Below are 12,257 nucleotides of genomic sequence, written 5' to 3' on the forward strand. Positions count from 1 at the left end.
TATTAAACAGCACCACCTTGGTAGTTAATCAATTACCAATAAACATAATGACACTTATACCTCACTTCAGCCAAAGGTGTGTTGAGAGACCTTGTCAAGTGTGTTGCTCAAATCAGATTTCTAGGTTTTCCACCCTTCCCAGCTCTGGAGGTCTGGACACTTTGTTTAAAAAAGGAAAGTTTGGGGCGCCTGGGTGGCGCAGTCGGTTAAGCGTCCGACTTCAGCCAGGTCACGATCTCGCGGTCCGTGAGTTCGAGCCCCGCGTCAGGCTCTGGGCTGATGGCTCGGAGCCTGGAGCCTGTTTCCGATTCTGTGTCTCCCTCTCTCTCTGCCCCTCCCCCGTTCATTCTCTGTCTCTCTCTGTCCCAGAAATAAATAAAAACGTTGAAAAAAAAATTAAAAAAAAAATAAAATAAAAAGGAAAGTTTGCTGTGATGGGTGTTAAACCTAGTCTGGCTTCTCGTGAATAAATGATGCTGTTTCACCAATCATTTATTTTATCTTACAGAATTGATACGACATTTGTTATTATAATTTACTGAAATCACTTCTTCTCCTTTTGAAAGTTTGAAGGATAAGAATCCTCAAACTTCTGTCTTTTAGGCCTTTTTGGGCTCTCTATGGTTTCTCACAGATCCCCCCACATCCATGGATGCTCACTTTCAAGTTGCCTCAGTACAAAGAACTTAATTTACTCAGCTGAGAGACTTCATATCTCTAATGGAGCAGCTGGAAATTCTCTTTCAGTGGCTAAAACAAATATTAACATTAATATAACTAAAGCCACTCATTAGAAAGCCAGGCTTTGGGTTTTGAGCTGTTTGAGCTATTCCATGTACCTGAGGAGCGCCTGTCTTACAGAACATCCTCCAATGCTTCTATCTGCTCCCCAAAGAAAGACTCTAGCACCATGAAAGAGCAAAGTTACTGATATGGAAACAGATGTCTCTAAAAATACCCTTGGAAATATATGGACATGAAACACATGCCATATATATATTTAGTTATAAAAATAAAAAATCATATTTTTATCTAGCAACTATTTATTTCCAGATATGTGACTAAGCACTGCAATCAAGTCATACCTGACTTAAAAAAATACTTAGACAGATTGAGCTGTCTAACCCACAAAAGAAGCATCTATGAATAATTCAACCCCAATTGCCATGTATATTTTCTGGCAGGTTGGCTCCTGACTAAAGCACTGGCTTTACTCTCCTGACTGGCTTAGGACATACAGTTCTGTGGCATAGGCAATCTTACCACTTAAAGATGTGTCAGTCTCGTCTGGACTGGAAGCCATAAGATGTTCTTTTGGGTTACTCAAAGTAACATATTAAAACAGGTCTTTCCTGTACAACTTGACCAGATTAAAAACAAAAACAAAACAAAACAAAACAAAACAAAAAACAAAACCTAACCTCTAAAAAAATAGTATAAAACAAGGTTTTAAAAACACCTAGGAAGATGGGGTGATTCTACTCAAATATGGATATTCAATTACTCATTTCATTCCAGTTAAAGTGTAACTACAAATTACAGTGAAGATTTTGTCCTTTGCTTGTACTGCCACCTGGTGGTATCCTGCTTATACTAAAACAGACCCATAAAGGAATTTTTTATTTTTTTTATTTATTTATTTTTTTTAATGTTTATTTATTTTTGAGACAGAGAGAGACAGAGCATGAACAGGGGAGGGGCAGAGAAAGAGGGAGACACAGAATCCGAAACAGGCTCCAGGCTCCGAGCTGTCAGCACAGAGCCCAACGCGGGGCTCGAACTCACGGACCGCGAGATCATGACCTGAGCCGAAGTCGGCGGCTCAACCGACTGAGCCACCCAGGCGCCCCAGGAATTTTTTAAATTAGCATTCATTTACCATTCAGTTTGCAGTATCACCGTCATTGACAAGTCAGTACTTTCTATAAAATGGTGCAGAGACTCAGAGCCTGGAGCCTGTTTCCGATTCTGTGTCTCCCTCTCTCTGCCCCCTCCCCCGTTCATGCTCTGTCTCTCTCTGTCCCAAAAATAAATAAACGTTGAAAAAAAAAATTAAAAAAAAAATGGTGCAGAGAAAATTTTACAGAAGTCTTTGTTAACCAGGTTAGAGACAAACGACATCTTACTCAAACACACCATTTATATACAAACACATTAAGCATTAATGATTAGTACACTCACAGTGAAAAATCTGTTAAGAAAAACATTTAAGCCCAATCGCTTTCCCAAAATAAGTACAAAGTTAAAGAAACAAGGCCTCTATAAACACAAACAGGCCTAGCTTTTAGAAAAAAAAAAGTCGACATAAATATCAGAAAAACAAATTGTAAATTGTAAATTTAGGGGTCAAATAGTATTATTACAAATCAGTAGGGTTACAAAAATATTTTTCACCGAATTCCTTAAGGTTTTGACACTTCTTGGTATGTTTTAGAATTCACGTTTCTCTTTTGTAAAATCTCTCTTTTTGCCTTTGATTCTACCAGGTTCTCAGCGTTCACATGGATTAACATGAATGATTTAATTATTAAGGATTGTATTTGTTATGATTATATTTAAGAATTTGGCCAATATGATACATGGAATTTCTCTTTAATTATTAAAGACAAAGAAATTTTAAATTTTGTCAAATTAAGATTATCAATTATTTTCTTACTCCCTCCAATGGTTTTGTTTTTAAAATAAATTTTATTTATTATTTTGAAAGGCAATACTTTCTCATGATCAAAAAGTAAGATAAATCGCTCTACTACCTCATCATACATTGTAACCAGTTTCTTGCCACCTTCCAAGCTACTGATTTTCAAGATTATTCAGTACTGTCTATAATCAAGCACGTATTTTTACATAGCTCTTTTAACATTTTTTCCCATTTAATTCTGTAAACTACATAGGCCTTATTTTGCTTTACATCAAGTAAAACTTTTTTTTTTTTTCAACATGACAAGTCACTCTTGCCAGCAACATGTGTGGGTTAAACCCAGCTTTCTCTGCTGATTTGGGAAGTTTGCTTTAAGACACATCAAGACTTAACATATACTCAGAATTGTTATGAGTTATATCTTCCATTCCATTGATAGATGAGTACTTGTGCCATTATCATACAGATTTAATTATCTTATAAAGTTTAAAATATGTCTTAATATTAATATTAGAATAGAATTAGAATATGTTGAATATTTGGGGTGCCTGGGTGGCTCAGTCAGTTATGCCCTGACTTGGGCTCAAGTCATAATCTTGGCAGTTCGTGGGTTTAAGCCCCGTGTTAGGCTCTGTGCTGGCAACTCTGAGCCTGGAGCCTGCTTCGGATTCTGTGTCTCCCTCTCTCTCTGCCCCTCCCCTGCTCATGCTCTGTATCTACCTCTCTCTCTCTCTCAAAAACAAACATTAAAAATTTTCTAAAAAATAGAGTATGTTTAACATTTAATATTAAAGAAGGAGTTAGTCCTCTACCATTACTATTCTTTTTCTAAACTGATATGGCTATTCTCATCAATTTCTTATTCCAAATGAACTTGAGAATAATTTTTGTTAGGTTCCCAAAGAATTTGACCAAGTTACTTTAAGAAAGAGACTTGGTGTGGGGCGCCTGGGTGGCGCAGTCGGTTAAGCGTCCGACTTCAGCCAGGTCACGATCTCACGGTCCGTGAGTTCGAGCCCTGCGTCAGGCTCTGGGCTGATGGCTCAGAGCCTGGAGCCTGTTTCCGATTCTGTGTCTCCCTCTCTCTGCCCCTCCCCCGTTCATGCTCTGTCTCTCTCTGTCCCAAAAATAAATAAACGTTGAAAAAAAAAAAAAGAAAGAGACTTGGTGAGAATTTCTCTAAATTATAAATTATTTTGGGAAGAATTATTACCTTTACACATAGGTTATTAGTAGAATAAGCAGCCTTAGTGATAAGCCTTTCTCATGTTCTTAAGCTGGATGATTTTTCAAGGAGCAAATTGATGAAGAAACTCAAACGGTGTTTTGTGCCTGCAAATATGGCAGAAGAGATATGCAGGAAAACCCCCTAATTCAGAATAATTAAAAGTGCTGGATAAAATATTTTTAAATATCATTCTAAATTAATGGTTGAGTTGGTTAAAAAATAGGGGAAGTCCTCAGAGGCCACAAATAAAAGACAACTTGAATACAAAGCAAGTTCTGGAGCTGGCATTTGCTTGGGACCTCTCTCCGGGTGGCTTAGAGTTTAGGCTTCCTAGAGCCATATGGGAGTCAGGAGATAAGACATGAGGCCTGAGTGAAGTGGGAAACAGAACTTTCCATGTATGACCCATGTGTAAGGTTGTGTCCCATGAAAGGCAACATCCTTGGTAAGTGAATTAGGTGAGGAGAGGGGGAATAACCCTATAGAGACAACCAGTAGAGACAATAAGCCTAAGTATTATGAAGAAGGATAAAATGAGGGGAAAAGTTTCCCTTGAAAATTACTAACACCAGTCTCTGCTCATATAGAATAGGGTACATCCTATCTTATGTGCAGCGGATAGGAGAGTCTGAGATTGTTCATGGGTTAGCAGTGTCCCAAGTACCCAGCAATACCAAACATAACCCTTTCTAGAGGAACAGACCCAAATGGATACCACAACTTAAAAAAAAAACAAAAAAACAAAAAAACAAACCTAGGAGAAAATAGACAAGTGACAGTGAGTTGAAACAGAGTTAGACTATACAAATTTTTTACCTATAGGATATCAGATGAGTATGTTTAATATATTTCAAGAAATAAAACAGGGTACATAACAAAGGAACAAAAGATATCACAAATAACCTACATCTTTGAGAAAGAACCAAAGAAAAATCCTAGAAAAATTTCTAATAATTGATATTAGCAACTCAACGTTTGGATCTGGTTCAAGATGGCAATAGAAGAGGCTTTTTTTTTTTAAATTTATATCCAAGTTAGTTAACATATAGCGTAATAATGATTTCAGGAATAGAATTTAGTGATTCATTACTTACATATAACATCCAGTGCTCATCCCAACAAGTGTCCTCCTTAATGCTCCTTGCCCATTGGGCCCGTCCCCCAACCCAAAACCCCTCCAGCAACCTTGTTTGTTCTCTGTATCAAAGAGTCTCTTATGGTTTGCCTCCCTCCCTGTTTTTATTACTTTTGCTTCCCTTCCTTTATGTTTATCTGTTTCATATCTTAAATTCCACATATGAGTGAAGTCATACGATATTTGTCTTTCTCTGACTAATTTATTTCACTTAGCACAATACACTCTAGTTCCATCCATGTTGTTGCAAATGGCAATATTTCATTCTTTTTAATCACTGAGTAATATTCTCATATAAGAGGCTCTTGACCTCACCTCCTCCTATGGACACACCAAATCTACAGCCACATACAGACCAAGTATCTCTGAAAAAAAGCCAGAAACTATCTGAGTGGCTCCCACACATTGGGTAATGAGGAAAGACTCACATAAAACCCGGCAGAAGAGGCTAATAAACAATCTCACCATAAACCCCACCTCTGGCACAGCAACACACAACCCGGAGGGAACTTCCAACTTCAAGCCTTGCGCTTCCACCTAAGAAATGGGTGACCAAAACGCCAGATTTTGAAAGTTAATGGGGCTTGCATCCATGAGACCAACAAGGCTATAGAAAACTAAGAGACAGTTCTTAAAGTGCTTACAAGGACTTACCACAGCAAACTCCTTAGGGTCCAGCTTAAACATGGCCAGTCTTTCTGTGAAAGAGGTCTATCTACACATCTTAATACCTATAGCCTGCACAGTGGGCCTCTAATTTAGTGCACAACAAAGGGCTGACTACAATACCCTCCACAGAGACCAGGGAGCTGGTGGGTACCACCTTTGTGCTCTCTTGCTGCCTCATGCCAGATTGCCAATATTTCCAGGAAAGGAGCTTGTGTATACATCTGGGGACCCAGTTTTTGCGACTGCCATCCAAAAGATGCCCTTTCATCACCTGGCTCTAGTGGCCAGTGTGGCTTACATTTTCAGGTCCCTCCCACAAAACTGTAACAAACAGAGAAATAGTTCTTGGCCACTTATCCCCTCAGGACACAGTGCTGAGGCCACAGACAGAAATGCCCATCTCCCAGTCTTCCCCTGAAAGAGGCATATTTGATATTTTAAAAGCTGCTGCCTGGAAGTTAAGCTTCCAATGAGCCTGAATCTAGGTGTTGACTGAGATCCTCCTCTTTGGGACACTGACAGGTCTTGACACACTTTCAATACTGGAAGCTACCAAGAACAAAAAAGACTGCTTAGGCAATCACAAAGACTTGAGAGAAAACCAATAGCTAGGGCAAGGTTGAATGATATGGTTCTTCTTCCACATGAGAACAAGTCCATCAAGACTAGGAAATGTGGCTATTTTATCTAATGCATAGAAATCATCACTGAGAGGAAAAATGAAGAAATAGAGGAATATGTTCCAAATGAAAGAATAAAACATCAGAATAAGACTTAATGAAACAAAAATAAGTGATCAACCTGACAAAGAGTTCAAATAATGGTCATAAAGATATTCACTGAGGCCAGGAGAACAATGCATGAACAAAGTAAGAATTTTAACAAAGGGATAGAAAATATAACAAAGTACCATACAGAAACCACAGAGCTAAGGAATACAAAATCTAAGCTGAAAAATTCAATAGAGGGGTTCAATAGCAGACTGGTTGCAGTGGAAAAAGGATCAGTTACTCAAAGATAGAATAGTGGAATTCATCCAATCAGAAGAGCAAAAGAAAAAAGAAAAAAAGATAGCTTAAGGGACTGTTGGGACACTATCAAGCAGGCCAATATTTGCATGATAGGGGATCCAGAAGGAGGAGAAAGAGGTGAAAAACTTACTTGAAGAAACAATGACTGAAAACCTCCCTAACCTGGGGAAGAAAAAAGACATTCAGAACTAGGAATCCTAGAGAGTTCCAATAAAATAAACCCAAGAAGACCTACACCAGGATGCATAATTTAAGTATCAAAAGTAGAAAGTAAGAAGAGAATTTTAGAAGCACCAAGAGAAAAACAATTTGTTATATACAAGGGAACCCCCATTGGACTATCAGCAGAAACTTCGCAGGCCAGCAAGGAGTGGCACAATATATTCAAAGTGCTTAAAGAAAAAACTGCCAATCAAGAATACTCTACCTGGCAAAGTTGTCCTTCAGAACTGAAGGAGAGATAAAAAGTTATCTAGACAAGCAAGAGCTTAAGAAGTCCAGCACCACCCCACTGGCCTTATAAGAAATGTTAAGGTGATTTCTTTAAGCTGACATGAAAGGGCTCTAATTAACAACAGGAAAATATCTGAAAGTATAAATCTCACCAGAAAAGGTAAAAACATAGTTAAGTTCAGAATAACCTAATGTAATGGTGGTGGGTTAATCATTTATAAATCTAACATGAAGTTAAAAGACAAAAGTAGTAAATGTAACTGTAACTACAATAATTTGTTAATGGATACACATGTAAAAAGACAAATTATATCATTAAAAATATAAAACATGAGAGGGTAAGTAAAAATGTAAAGCTTTTGAATGCATTTAAATTTAATTGTTATCAGCTTAAAATAGACTATTATAACTCTAGAATGTTTGATGTAAGCTTCATGGTAACCACAAAGCAAAAGCCTACAGTAAATACACAAAAGATACACAGAAAGGAATCTAAACATATCATTATAGAAAAGTATCAAGTCACAAAGGAAGAAAACAAGAACAAAAGAATTACAAAACAGCGAGAAAACAATTAACAAACTGGCAATAAGTCCATACGTATCAATATTTACTTTAAACATTACTGGACTAAATTCTCTAGTCAAAAGAACAAGAGTAGTTCAATGTAGTAAAAAAATATAAGACCTGGGGCACCTGGCTGTCTCAGTTGGTAGAGCATGCAATTCTTGATCTCAGAGTTGTAAGTTCAAGCCCCATGTTGTGTGTAGAGATTACTTAAAAATGGAATGGAATGGAATAAAATAAAATAAAATAAATAAGACCCAACCATACGCTGCCTACAAAAGACTTACTTCAGCTTTAAGGACACACACAGACTGAAAGTGAAGGAATAGAAAAAGATATTCCCCAACCTGGGGAAGAAAAGAAAGCATGGGTAGCTATACTTACATTAGACAAAACAAACTTTAAGACAAAGACTAATAAGAGACAAAGAAGGTCATTACATGATGATAAAATGGTGAATCCAAGAAGAGGATATGGCAATTGTAAATATTTATGGACCCAACATAGGAGAACCAAGATATACAAAACAAATACTTACAGAACTAAAGGGGGTAATAGACAGCAATACAGTAATAGTAGGGGACTTCTACACCTCATTTTCATCAATGGGTAGATAATCCAGACAGAAAACCAATAAGGAAACACTGGACTTAAACTACACATTATACCAGAGGGATTTAGTAGACATTTACAGAACCATTCCATCAAAAAGCAGTAGAATATTCATCTTGAGCAAATGTGGAACATTCTAATTCTCCAGAATAGATCAGTCATATGTCAGGCCACAAAACAAGTTTTAATAAATTTAGAAGACTAAAATCATATCAAGCATCTTTTCCAATTCCCATGGTATAAAACTAGAAATCAATTATAAGAAGAAAACTGGAGAATTCACAAATATATAGAAATTAAACATGTTACTGAATAACAATGATCAAAGAAGAAACTAAAAGATAAATAAAAAATATCTTCAGACAAATGAAAAAGGAAATATAACAACCAAGACTGAAGGGATTCAGCAGAAAACAATTGTTAGAGTGAAGTTCACAGCAATAAGTGTCTATGGTAAAAAATGAAAAAGATCTCAAATAAACAATCTAACTTTATACCTTAAGGAACTAAAAAAGAACAAATGAAGCCCAAACTTACCAGAAGGAAGGTCATAAAGATCATAGCCAAAATAAGTGAAATGGAGATTAAAAAGACAATAGAAAAGTTCAATGGAACTAAATGTTCTCTGAAAACATAAATAAAGTAGGTAAATCTTTAGCTAGATTCACTAAGAAAAAAAGAGAGAAGATGCAAATAAAATTAGAAATTAAAGAGGAAATGGTGGAATAACTACTAAACAGAAATACAAAGGATCATACAAGACTACTATGAACAATTATACGCTAGCAAATTGGACAACCTAGAAGAAATGAATAAATTCCTAGGAACATACTACCTACCAAGGCTGAATCATGAAGAAATAAAATCTGAACAGACCAATAACAAAGAGATTGAATTAGTAAACAAAAACCTCTTAACAAACAAAATTTCAGGGTCAGATGGCTTTACTGGTGAATTCTATCAAACATTTAAAGAAGAATTAAGGGGTACCTGGTGGCTCAGTCAGTTAAGCATCCAACTCTTGGTTTTGGCTTAGGTCATGATTTCATGGTTTAGGCTCTTCACAGACATTATGAAGCCTGCTTGGGATTCAATCTCTCTCCCTCTCTCTACCCCTCCCCTGCTCACATGTTCTCTGTTTCTCAAACATTTTTAAAAAATGAAGAATTAATATAAATCCTTCTTAGACTCTTCCAAAAAATAGAAAATAAAGGAGCTCTCCCAAACTCATTTTATGAGGCCAGATTTCCTTGGTACCAAAACCAGATAAGGACACTATAAGAAAGAAAATTACCAGCTAGTATCCCTGATGAACACACATGTAAAAATCCTTTAAAAAAAAATTAGCAAACTGAATTCAACAGTACATTAAAAGGATCATACACCATGACCAGGTGGGATTTATTTTAGGGATGTGAGGATGGCTCAATATCTGCAAATCAATCAATATGATATACCACATTAATAAAGTGAAGGATAAAAATCATATGATCATCTCAAAAGATGCAGAAAAAGCATTTGACAGAATTTAGCATCCATTCATGATAAAACTCTCAAAGTAGCTATAGAGGGAACATATCTCAACACAGTGATGCCTTATGCCATATATGCCACATATGACAAGCCCATAGCTAACATCATACTCAACAGTGAAAAACTGAAGACTTTTCTCTTGGAAAAGGACTATGACACCCACTCTTGCCACTTTTATTCATCCAAATAGTGGAAGTCAAGCTAGACTTATTAGGCAAGAAAAAGGGAAAAACAAGCATCCAAATGAGAACAGAAGAAGTAAAAGTGTCTCTAATTCCAGATGACATATTATATACAGAAAAACCTAAAGACCATCAAAAAACTTAAATGAATTCAGTAAAGCTGCAGGATACAAAATCATTATACAAAAATCAGTTGTGTTTCTATACACAAAACGGGCAGAAAGAGAAATTAAGAAAACAATCACATTTACAACTGCATCAAAAAAAAAAAATACCTAGGAATAAATTTAATCAATGAGGTAAAAGACCTATACAATGAAAACTATATGCCACTGATAAAGGAAATTGAAGAAGACATAAATAAATGGGAAGATATTCAGTGCTCATGGATTAGAAGAATTAACATTGCTAAAAGGTCCCTAACACCCAAAGTGATCTACATATTCAATGCAATCCTTATCAAAACTCCAGTGGCAGAGTGCCTGGGTGGCTTAGTCAGTTAAGTGTCCAACTCTTGATTTCAGCTCAGGTCATTACCTCGCGGTTCATGGGATTGATCCCCCTGTCAAGCTCTGTGCTGATAGCACTGAGTCTGCTTGGGATTCTCTCTCTCCTCTCTTCCCCTGTGCTCATACCCACACACTCTCTCTCTCAAAATAAATAAGCATGAAAAAAAAAAAAAACTCCAAAGGTAGTTTTCATAGAAATAGAACAAATGACCCTAAAATTTGTATGAAACCACAGAAGATTCCAAATAGCCAAAGCAATCTTGAGAAAAAACAATCTGGAAGCATCACACTTCCTGTCTCTAAACTCTATTACAAAGCTATAGTAATCAAAATAGTACAATGTTAGCATAAAAACAGATATATAGATCAATAGAACAGAACAGAGAGCCCAGAAATAAACCCATGTAAGGCCAATTAATATATGGCAGAGGAACCAAAACTATACAATGGGGAAAGGACAGTCTTCAAAAAACAGTGACGGGAAAACTGGAAAACAACATGCAAAAGAATGAAACTGGACTACTATCTTATACCACATACAAAAATCAACTCATAATGAATGAAGGACTTAGACATAACACCTGAAACCATAAAGCTCCTAAGAGAAAACATAGACGGACAGTAGGCTCCTTGACATCAATCTTGGCAATGATTTTTTTTTTTTTTGGATTTGATAACAAAAGCAAAAGCAACAAAAGCAAAAATAAACACATAAGAATTACCTCAAACTAAAAAGCTTCTGTAGAGCAAAGAAAACAATAAAATGTAAAGGCAACCTACAGAATAAAAGAAAATGTGTGCAAATCTGATAAGGGGCTAATATCCAAACTATACAAGGAACTCCTACAACTCAATAGCAAAAAAACAATCCAATTTAAAAATGGGCAGAAGATTTGAACAGACATTTTCCAAAGACATACAGATGGTCAAAAGACATGAAAAAATGTTCAACATCACTAATAATCAAAGAAATGTAAATTAAAACCACAATGAGATGCCACTTCACACCTATTAAAATGGATATTATCAAAAAGACAAGAAATAACAAGTGTTTGTAAGGATGTGGAGAACAGGGACCCCTTATGCACTGTTGGTGGGAATGTAATTGGTGCAGGCACTATGGAAAACAATACTGAGTTTCCTCAAAAAATTAAAAATAGAATTACCATATGACCCAGCAATTTCTCTTTGGGGTATTTATCCAAAGAAAACGAAATTATCATCTTGAATATTTACAATAGCCAAGACATGGAAAAAACCTAATTGCCCATCCATGAAGGAATAGATAAAGCAAATTTTATATCTAAAACAACATATGTGTTTGCTTTATCCATATGTGTATGTGTGTGTGATCAGCCATTAAAAAAGTAGGAAATTCTGCTACTTGCAATAATATGGGTGGATAGACCTTAAGGATATTACACTAAGTAAAATAAGTCAGAGAACTACAAATTCTGTATGCTCTCACTTATATGTGGAATATTCAAAAAGAATTGAATTTATAGATACAGAGAACAGATTGGTAGTTGCCAGAGGAAAGGCATGGATGGGGGTGAAGGGAGTAGGCAAATTGGGTGAAGGTAGTCAAAAGGTACAAACTTCCAGTTCTAAGATAAAAAAGTCCTGAGGATGGGATATACAGCATGGTGACAATAGTTAACAATACTGTACCATACATGTAAAAGTTGCTAAGAGAG

The sequence above is a fragment of the Prionailurus viverrinus genome, chromosome A1, assembly GCF_022837055.1.
Source record: "Prionailurus viverrinus isolate Anna chromosome A1, UM_Priviv_1.0, whole genome shotgun sequence".
NCBI classification, from domain to species: domain Eukaryota; kingdom Metazoa; phylum Chordata; class Mammalia; order Carnivora; family Felidae; genus Prionailurus; species Prionailurus viverrinus.